Below are 11,110 nucleotides of genomic sequence, written 5' to 3' on the forward strand. Positions count from 1 at the left end.
TATTTAAAACAAACGTCGAATGTACCTTGTGGGGAACTTGTTCCACCCTTGACTTTGCCGCTTTGAGATCATTCTGAAGTCGTTCACCCGTCCGGCCTCTAGAAGTATCCACGCGATCACTCGGCGCTTGGTTTCCACATCTTTTTCTTGAACTCTTATTGAAAATCTAGATATTCTCACCATGAAAAAACTCTTCTTGGTTGAGTGGAGAAGAGAGTGGAGAAAGGTAGGGGCTCTCAAATCTGGCTGGCATGGGTGGTTGAAATGAGCGCCTCTTCCCTATTTATATTTTACTTATGTTTTTCTCAAAAACCTACAAAGTAAAATATATCCACCAATGCCCTTATGAGCTTGTGCGTGCCATCCTTTAGGCCCATGTATCCTTTTAGTTAGTAACTTTAGTGGCACAATAACAAATATTGGCCTACCTTATTAATTAACTATATCAGGATCGCTTTTACCCAAGCTACACGTTTCCAGCCCGTGGGGTGCCAAGCTACACGTTGTGCTCTAGAAGATGCCGAGTAGTGTTGAATTCACTCATGGAACCTTTACTGTCATCAGTCGCAGTATATGTATAATGTTAGGTTCAGTGCCTTGCTTCGTTCATCAAAAACATGTTTCCGTCAATGCGGAAGCGTGTCGATCGATTCACAATTGATCTTTAAAATCGTACATTGAATGTACCTCGTGGGGAACTCATTTCACCCTTGACTTTGCCGCTCTAAGATTGTTCTGAAGCCGTTCACACATCCAGCCTCTAAAAGTATCCACGCGGTCACTCAGCGCTTGGACCTCCACGTCTCCTTCTTCGATTCTTCTTTAAAATCTAGAAGATCTCCTCACCATGAAGACACTCTCACTTGGATGAGTGGAGAACATAATGGAGAAAGGGAGGGGATCTCAAATCAGGCTTGCATGGGTGCTTAAAATGAGACCCTTTTCCCTCTCTTTTTTTCATTTAAGTTTTTTCTCAAAAACCATACCAAGTAAACTATATCCACCAATGCCCTTATGACCTTGTGTGTGTACCCCTCTAGACCCATATATCATTCTAGCTAATAATTTTAGTGGCCCAATAACATTTATTGACCAACCTTATTAATTAACTATGTCAACATATAGATTATTTAAATAAGGATTGATTTAACCCAATTGATTGGTTAAGTTTCCAACCCGTGGGGTGCGAAGCTATGCCTCGTGCTCTAGAAGATACTGAGTAGTCTTGAACTCTATCTTGGAACCTTTACCATCCTCGGTTATTGTATATGTTAATCCATCATCCGCACGAGATTCTCAAACGACTAAGGGTATGGTTTATCGTCAAACCCTAATCCATCATTCGATTAGTACTTATGCATAACAGGGATCATTGGAGAACGCCTTCTCCAATATCCTCATGACCCTGGCCAGGAATTTTTCTACATCATCTTCTTCAAGTCAATCTCCTCTTATACCAAGGGCGAATGATCTTGTCTAGACCACTCGATCATCTCCATAAATTTCTTACTACATCCCATGATTAGAAGCTTGTAAGTCATAGTCAAAACATAGTCGTCCACTCACGAGATGTCCTTGGTGTCTCAAGTCAATGGATCACTCATACAACCATGACTTGAATCAACCTGACTGACGTTTATGTATAATACCATTCAGGGATTCGTACGGATCAATTCAGTGAACTCTTTCTCCAAAGAGCACCCACTATCTGTCCTTAGTGTCGCCATACTAATAGCCACATGATCAGTTATACCGTATAAGTAGGATTGGCTAGTGTTATTTGATAACATGCAAACTACTATAGAAATATCATGCATAATCATAACTATCTGCATATAAATATCTATATTTGCATGTTATCATGCATTAAACTGATGAAAATTGCCATTAGTGTGAATTTATGATTTTTCAAGATTTTATGGAATTTTTTACATATTTATTTGACTTTAGATTCATGAAGAAATTAATTTTAGAAGGCACTTAGTTATAATTACTAATGGTGTTTCCTAACTTTTCTGGACTTTGTCCCATATTTTCTCCCATTTTCTAACACCAGATTTGCAAAGAGATTCCTTTCTTCACGTAGACGGCAAGATGAGCTGGCACAGCTAGAAGAGAGAGAAAATGAAGAATTCGGATGGCCGAATTCAAGAAAATTAAAACCTTAGTATCTCGAGATCCGACTGTCAGATCAACCTGAAATTTTGAGGGTAGTTTTGTCTTTTCCTTCTCTTTCAATGTACTTGAGGGATTTGTAAAATAGTGTCAGGAAGGGGGGTGGACTACTTGGAACTTGCCCCAACCCTAGCTGGCCAGGAAGGACACATCAAGCTTTTGCAGTCAAAATTTTCTACAGTTCTTGAGTTAATCTGGTGAGTTTCTTCTTTCCCTCTTGTTCTTCTTCTTATTTGTTGCAAAAATGCTAAGCATGGGCGAAATATTCATGCTCTAGGAGTAGTTATTGAGGGGAGAGCATCACCTTAGTTCAAGAGTGCAATTTAAAATCAAAAGAAAACAAATTAGATAGGTCATTCACCATTTCTAGGATCTCATTTAGATTTTGAATCTATTAGTAACTACATCTTGTTTAGCACTTACATTCAGTTTTCCTTCAAGATCTTGACTCCCTCAAGGGAGAATCAATATCAAGAAGGGGTAGGATTTCTTCAAATCCATTTCTTCACTTAGGTATTGATTCGTTCAAGAGGATCAAGCCCTAAATACTGAAATCATTCTCATCAGTCATTCAGGAAATTTGAATCTTCAAGAGAAGGTTCAAATTGCTTGATCCCATTCTCTCATTTTGCATCATCTCTCTTTTTATTAGGCATTCCATTAATTCATATCCTTTTTGGCTCTTAAAAACATAAAATAGGTTCAGATTTTAGGGATAGTTGCCTCCCTGTGGATCGACCCCTTTCTCATTCTATACTTTTTATATTCTGAAAAAGGAAATTTTAAAATTTTATTGCATAAGCTTAAATCCAAACAACTCAATTAAAATTGCATTTAGACACACCATTTTAGGCTTATCATTATTTTATCCTGATAATTCGATGTCCGTCTCTACTATCCATCGAATAGGAATTTTTACAATACATGTTTTAAGTCTAGTGATCACTGTATTATGATCTCATCATAATTCTACATCATTGCTCGTATTCATGGAATTCATTATAAACATCACATTGAATAATAATGAATATAAATATTTATTCAATAAAGTTAAATAAACATGGTAGTGTGATTGGCTTGACCGCCACATAATATCTATCATATAATACATCATCCGTGTGAGACTCTCGAATGACTTAGGATATAGTTTATCGTCAAACCCTAATCCGTCATTCGACTAGTACTAATGTGTAGGAGGTCATTGGAGAACTTCTACAATATCCTCAATACCCTGGCTAGGGATTTTTCTATATCGTCTTCCTTAAGTCAATCTACTCTTATACCAAAGATGATTTAGGGTATCGTTTATCGTCAAACCCTAATCCGTCATTTGACTAGTACTCATGCGTAGGGGGGTTCATTAGGGAACTCCTCTAATATCCTCACTAACCTGGCCAGGGATTTTTCTATATCGTCTTCCTTGAGTCAATTTCCTCTTATATCAAGAATGATCCAGACTTGACCAGTCAATCATCTCCGTGAACTTCTTAATACAACATAATTCAGATATGTACTATTTGTCCGCAAGAAGTTCTTGAAGATTTTTTCTCTAGCGGGCCTCCTCGAATCTTCATGTTACTTCATGACAAGCACTACAACAATTTATGAACTCCATTTCCTGCAGGTGTTGCTCAAAGTCATCGTGATGGGCCAGCACATTGTCCACACTAGACTCCATAAGTTATTGGTTCTCTCAGTCAAAATACACAACAGTTTTTAAAATTAAATAATGAAATGCAGCAGAGTTGTATAATATTAGAAGAAGAATATTATACATAATTTAAGAGATTTAATGCAATGCATCGATATGTTTTTCACAAATGCAAAAACAAATAATTAAGAAGATCAAGCTATATTGTAGAAAATAGTTTACTGGCAGAATTGAAAATAGTACGATAACTATTCGACTTGCAAAAAAATACTACTGAGATAGCAGAAATTACTTCATCTATAGTGTGGCACTTGGGGATGACAAAGCCATAAGTAAGAAAGTCCATAAAACTGTCCTCAAGAGAATAGGACCTCTAGGTTTTCTTGTGCTATTTAAATGGTATCTGAGAGCAATGGCCTTGATTGGAAACTCTTCCAGTATTATAAGTTATTCAAGTATTGAGCTAATGAGAAAATCTTCTTCCCCAAATTTCAAAATTGTTTTCTGCTTTGTTCTAGATTCATGTCTTTATTCACGTGGGTGAAAGTACCCAAAGCCTGGAATTTTAACAAGGAAACACAAATTCAATCTTTATGATTTTCATATATTGTAAGGGAAATGGGTCGCTATTAAATGCAGGAATTTGGTCATTTTTCTATCATTGATTACGCTGTTTTCTTCCTGGATGGTATCTTTTTTTGCCCTGGTTTCATCTATTTTAAGGTAGCTTTTGATAGGATAATTTCAATGACAACCCATGGAATCCCTAAGTAGAGGATGAAGCAAAAGCCAGTGGTCAAGGGGGACAAACTAAAACAAAAACTGTTTTCTCTTGAAGCATTTTTGAATAAATAGAGGAAAATAGCACCATAGAACATGCATTACTTTAGAGAAAATACTGCTCTTCTAAAAAGGGAAAAAGGGAAAAAAGGGTCAGATAGTTGAGTTCAATTGTGCAAAGGAAGCAAATGATAAACACTCCCTGAAGTAATCAGATACAGAGGATAGAAAAGAGAAACAGAGGAATGAGATCACTGAGAAAAGAATAAGAAGAGTGAGGGATAGAGAAGATTAAGAAGAGCGTGATGAGAGAGATAACATTGAGATGAGAGAGATAGTGTGAAGAATGATAAGAACTAGAAGAGTGAGATAAGAGTGAGAAGAGAGATAGGAGTTCGAGGAGATACGAGTGTGGGAAGAGATAGGAAGTCGAGGAGAGATAAGAGAGTGAGAAGAGATAAGAGTGCAGGGAGAGATAGGAGCTCAAGAAGAGATAAGAGTGCGAGGGGAGATAAGAGTGAGAGGAAATAAAGAAGATTTAGAGAGAAATAAGATTGAGAAGAGTGATAGAAGAGTGAGAGGAGAGAAATAAGATTGAGAAGAGTGACCAAAGAGTGAGAGAAGAGAAAGAGAAGAGTGAGAATAGGGAATTAAGATTTAGAAGTGTAATAAGAGTGAGAGAAGGGTGACAATGAAGAACTAAGATTGAGAAGAGTAAGAAGGGTGAGAGAAGAGTGATATAAGAATAAGATAAGAGTGAGAGGAGATAAATGAGAGTGAGACGAGAGGAGTAAGACTAAGAAAGTGCTATAAGAATGAGACAAGATTTACAGGAGATAGAGGAGAGTGAGAAGAGAGAAATAAGGCTGAGAAGAGCGATAAGAGTAATAAGACTGAAAAGAGTGATATAAGAGTAAGAGGAGATAGAGGACAGTGAGAAGAGAGAAATAAGATTGCAAAGAGTGAGAAGAGTGATATAAATGTGAGAGGGGATAGAGGAGAACAGGAAGAGAGAAAGAATATTGAGAAGAGTGATAAGAGTGAGAAGAGTGATATAAGACTTTGAGGAGATAGAGGAAAGTGATAAGAGAGAAATAAGATTGAGAAGAGTGAGAAGATTGATATAAGAGTGAGAAGCGAGAAAGAAGAGTGGGAAGAGGGAGAAAGGTGAGATAAGAGAGAAAGACAAGAGTGAGAACAGAGAAATAAGATTGAGACAAGCCAGATCAGACAGAAGCAAAATATAAGAGTGAAAAGAGTGAGAACAGTGAGAAGAGTGAGAAGAGGTAGGGAAGATACCATGATTTATTAACGAAGTTGCCTACATAGATTGACAGAGAGACTGAGACTTGTAGAGACCAATAGAGAGGGTGAGGTCTTGCAATTACTAGAAGCTATTCATGTGTGTGTGAGGGAGAAAGAGAGAGAGAGTGAGAGAGAGAGGGAGAAAGAGAAAGAGAGAAAGAGAGGGATAGTGTTGGGCCCCTAACTAGGCTGCATTCCTTGCCGAGAGGCCTGCTTGCTTATAGGGAGGGCATGTTCGCGTGACACTCACAACCTTAAATGACTGAGTCATATTTAGTGTTGCGATGTACTAAGGGTAGCGATACACAGCCTAATCTTTCAGGCCATCCCCCCTGTAGGTGGCGATACACTACGGATGGTGCGCATGCCCGTTCACGCCTAGGTGGAACAGATCAGGCAAAGTGCACACATGCCTAACGTGTGGGCAGACAGGCGTGAGCGCGCGCGCCAAGTGCTGCGTGCCAGCGTCAAGTGCCACGCGCGGGCACCAACACTATGCGTGACCGCCAAGCACCGTACGGGAGCAGGAAGCGTCGTGCAGGAGCCGGAAGCGCCGCATGTGGGTGCGGGACGCGCAAGTCAAGTGGCGTGCCACGGGTGCACTGTGCGGAGTTGTGCGGGGTGCCTCGTAGCGGCCGTGCGGGCAGCACGCGCATTGTGTGTGCTAAAGCAGTAGCGCACAGTGATGGGAGACATCCCCCCAAGAGACTAAGGCAGTAGCGCACAGTGAACGCCAAGGCACCATGGGGGCATTGCGCCCCTACGGGTAGTGCCGGGCACACAACGCTCGGCTTGAGGCGCCGAATACGGCTGTGTCACGCAGGCTGAACGTGATAGGTGTTGGCGCAGGTGTTGGTGGCGTGTGTGATCGTCATGGTAGGGGTGGTGTGTGTGATCACCACGCCCGCGGGCGCGCGGCGCCCAGCCCAGGGGCACATGTGTAGCGGCAGGGTTGGCGGGCGAGCGCGGAGTGGTGGGCCTCGAGGCAGAGAGGCAACACTAGCCTGGCGTGATGCACCTCGTTTCGTTACTATGTATCATCCCTGCTCTTCCATCTTGTAATGACCCTGACTACGGTGTAACCTTTCTATGATATCAATGCAATGACCCTATTCTTTGACGGGGCTGCATCCCCACACTCTCCTCTAACCCCTTCTATGCGATCTCAAGCAATTGGAAAGACTTCCGCTACACGCTACAAGAGATCAATGATGCTCAGTGTTCGGCTCCAAGTACTAAGGCCGGCACGCGCCAAATTCAAATGCTAGACATACCTCGGGATTTGACCGCGTGACAGATAGAGATAGAGAGAGTGAGAGTGAGAGGATGAGAGTTGACGTATTGATGTAACACGAGCACTGGGATGGGCGGGTCGTGTTACAACACAGGTGAGCGGACTCAAAACATGATGTTATGCGATGCGTTATTGAGTATGGTTTACGAAATTTAACAAGAGGTACGTCGGACGCCGGCTGATCCGAGATGTAATCCAATCAACGTCACTGAGGAGAGTCAAGGCATGACCACGCTCCCAATGATCTGTGTGTTCAGCTCGAAGACCGTCGGAGTGGGGGACGAGTTTCACCCAAGAATGTCCATGCCGGCGGCATGAACAAACTGATCCAACACCGTCAAAGAAAGATTCCTAACTCGACTGCGGTAGGTAAGATCTATAACAAATACTGAACTCTCACGAGACAACGTAGCAATCGAGGAATGATACTGAACTACGTAATCAACATTGAGGAACGAGGGGAGAGAATACTGACCTGTTGGCTCGATTCTAATTACTCAAGCGATGGCGACCGTGTGGATCTTTGTGGGAGGGAATCACAAATGAGATCGTCTTCGAGTGTGATCAGCTTAGGAATGGTATCCCATGAATGTCGCAACTGACGGCAGGGATTCCAGTCCCGGCAGCTCAGGAATAGGCAAGATAACGGGCACATCCAAGAAACAATCAGAGCAGTGGCCTTTGCGTGGCCGTGGTTAAGCGTGGCACAGCCTCGATCAAGTCGAATGACACTCTGTGGATTGATTGATGTTGCAGGTAATGTCGCGCTGGCCGCAGCAGTGAAGATCAACAACGTTGACTCCGAATTGGGATAGCACGTACACACGTTGTGCCCGATTGGCGGCAGTCGCCGTCATCGCTCGTTATTCCCAGCTGGTGACAGCGGTTGGATCAAGAAGGATCAATAAGTAACGACGGAGTAGTCGGAATAGTGTGACTTGAAGATTCCACGGCGAGAGATTCTGGAGCAATCGACAAGAACCTGGATGGAGAGAATTCCTTAAAGAGATGTCGGGCTTCGGTGCTGTCACTCGGTGGTCGTCGCAGGATACAAGAAAAGGGGAGCGATTCACGAACAAGGACGCCCGATGCAAGAAGTCAAAACACCGATCAAATGCGATTCCAGGTCGTTTTGAAAGGGATTACTCAGATTCGACCAAACGGTGATAAAGGCGGGCATGTGTTCAAGGAAAACGGTGCTCAATCGAGATATTCAGAGGTACAAAATGATGCCGCCGTCCCCAAAAAAATTCTCTTGGATTGTAGTTGAACGACGCCGGCGATGAAGTGCCTCGTGAACGTACGAACAAGGCAGAGATACACCATCCGGTCTTCCCACGATATTTGTGAAGATCTTGGTCGTGTCACGTTAGCCTGGATGAACTCGCAACTGTGTCTCCCTTGGCCCAACCGTTGATTTCTCCAACGGGAATAGGCCTTTGGCGACCAGGAGGGCCTGACGAGTCGCGCTCCGTGGACTTCGACGCCGCAGTGATAATCACGGTGGAGAGCGTTCCAACTACAGCGTGTGAAACTTCTATCAGCGGTACCCGTAGGACGCCGTTGAAGGACGAGAATAATCCAGCTGAACAGTCCCAAATTACCAACAAGCGGAGATGTACTAGATGGTCAGCCTGAGAAAGCCCACCCAACAGACGTGGACTGCTATCAATCTTCTTACTTCCTAGGAGAGCAGCATGGATGGATCTCCAAGGAATCACCAAGAGAACGAGGAGTCTTTTTCTTTAAGAAACAAAACACCAAATGATAACTGCCAACACGATTTTCAGATCTGGTTTCAAGACAACAAAACATGCATCCCACATCCCCCATTCCCATTTACTTATAGTAGATTTGTGGCAGTTAGGGGACTAATGGGTCCTTTTAAGGGAAGCTTATTGAGCTTCCCTTAAAAGAGGTCTTTTTGGGGGGAAAGAGAAGTCAACATGGACTCTTCCCCTTCCCCCTAAAAGGTACTATTAGAACACAAACAACAGACACGAAATGAGGGGGAGGCCTGTACTCATGCAGGAAGGGCCTCCCGACAATCCAAAGATGACAAAAAAAGAAAAGAACACAAAGATGACACGACACGCTCCGAGACGACAAGATGCCACTTCAAACCTGATAGTGGAAATGTGAGTTCTTCACGTCGGCTCCTCAACAATATCACGTCGGCTCCGCAAAGGAGCTGGTGATGAATCTCAACGCGATCTACTAGATGGTCCTCCATCATGTATCAAAAGTCGTGGATGAACTTTATCATACTAAAGGTTATGTTTTGCCTAAAAGAGAGAGAGAGGATGATCGTATTATGATACATTGGTCTGAGTCAATGATTGATAAATCCTATTTCGTACAGTAAGTCACACATTCCACGATATTTCCTTTTTTTATGATATGATCCCCGTCGTATCTAGGTCTCTATCATCATTCCAGCCCAATACTGGCACTCGGGTCTTTTGAAACTTATGTAATTCCTTCAAATAGGACAAGCTTTCCTTTTGGAGGACAGCCAAGGAATTCAAGAGATGTGTTTGGCTCCTCAACAATATCCATCCGGCCACTATCTTCCCTCTTGCGACGACCACTCCATTGGACCTCCTGTCAGGTGATTCCACTGCACCTGCCTCTTATCCTGCCAAAGTCAATCCCAACATTCCTATCCCAGCACCAATGACCACTCCTACATTTTCTCCCTCTATTTCTGTCCTCGCCCCAATACAAACTTGTGGGTTAATATCATTTTCATGAATTTGGCAGGAATTATGCATAATAAAGGCAATCAATGTAACATCTAAACTTTTGGTGAATTATAGTGTATGACTTTTCTTGCTAAGAAATTTATAAAAACAAAAATAATAAATAAAGGAAACAATAAAAAATGGGTTTATGAGGCAACGACCGATGCCCCCTTAAGGCAGACACAGTCGATGCCACTAGCACCAAGGCAGCCGCAGCTGCATGCACGGGCAAGGGTTGAAGGACACTACAGCCCAAGTGCACCCATAGGATTCAAGGTAATCATAGTTGTGCCAGGCCACCCAAGGATAACACAAGGTCAAATGTATTCCACACACACATCAGATAGGCTGTTTTAATTTGAAGTCTATTTCTCATCTGCATTTATATATGCCTTCCATTGTTACATTTCTTCCATGTGGATAACTCTAGTTGCACTTCCAGAGAAGTCCACATCAGGGTGAGGCCCCAGAGAATGCGGCCTCTGAGTTGTTATCATGAAGAAACAAAGACATAATCAGAGAAAGGGCTCATGGTCGACCCAGCCCAAAGCCTGTCTCAAAAAGGGCTTTCTTTAAAATGGCGTCACTTAATCCTGACTGTTGATCTTATTTTAGAAAATTAAATAGACAAACCCACTATCGGCTCTCATTGTCTCTTCCTTACTCTTTCACACGACAAAACAATGATGCTGACTACTCAAATGGACGAATAGTCTTGCTAACTAGCAGAAGTAGCTGACAGTGCTGAGGACCACTAGAACTACGAGGGTCCATGGCTGCAACGTAGTTAATGAACCCTATAGACTAGTAGTCAAACAACCAAGGGCAATATAGTCCATTTCATCCCGTGGCATTTATCTCCATCATCGAGCGATTTTCAATGACAGCGATGGTTGAAACAAATCCCTGGATGTCAAAAAACAGCGGGGAATAATCCCACATTGAGTGTTCATCCACCTTAAATTTGAATTTGGTCATTGTTAAATCATCTTTTTCACTGATTTCAAAGTGAATTTGAATTTTCAAGTGGGGAAGATCCTCATCCAATTTCAATTCAATATTTGATCCTTTCTATCCAAGGAGGTGATATTCTTGGTTCTAGAAGGAGGGATGGGAGATGAATAAGAAATGGACAGCGGAGACAACAAACCTGAATAAAAA

At 42.4% G+C, this 11,110-nt stretch overlaps 1 long non-coding RNA gene across 2 annotated transcripts; it reads right to left on the reverse strand.

Annotated features, from left to right (window-relative positions):
* Positions 1 to 7,306: 7,306 nt before the first annotated feature.
* Positions 7,307 to 9,108, reverse strand: LOC144702596 (uncharacterized). 2 transcript variants are annotated; one of them, XR_013581272.1, is made up of 2 exons: positions 7,681 to 9,108; positions 7,307 to 7,528 (listed from the first exon to the last, which is right to left on the reverse strand). It is a non-coding gene; the product is annotated as an uncharacterized LOC144702596 (long non-coding RNA). The 2 variants fall into 2 exon arrangements; XR_013581271.1 differs by having other exon boundaries at positions 7,307 to 7,565.
* Positions 9,109 to 11,110: the final 2,002 nt, after the last annotated feature.

This window comes from Wolffia australiana, chromosome 4 (genome assembly GCF_029677425.1).
Source record: "Wolffia australiana isolate 7733 chromosome 4, ASM2967742v1".
Classification (NCBI taxonomy): domain Eukaryota; kingdom Viridiplantae; phylum Streptophyta; class Magnoliopsida; order Alismatales; family Araceae; genus Wolffia; species Wolffia australiana.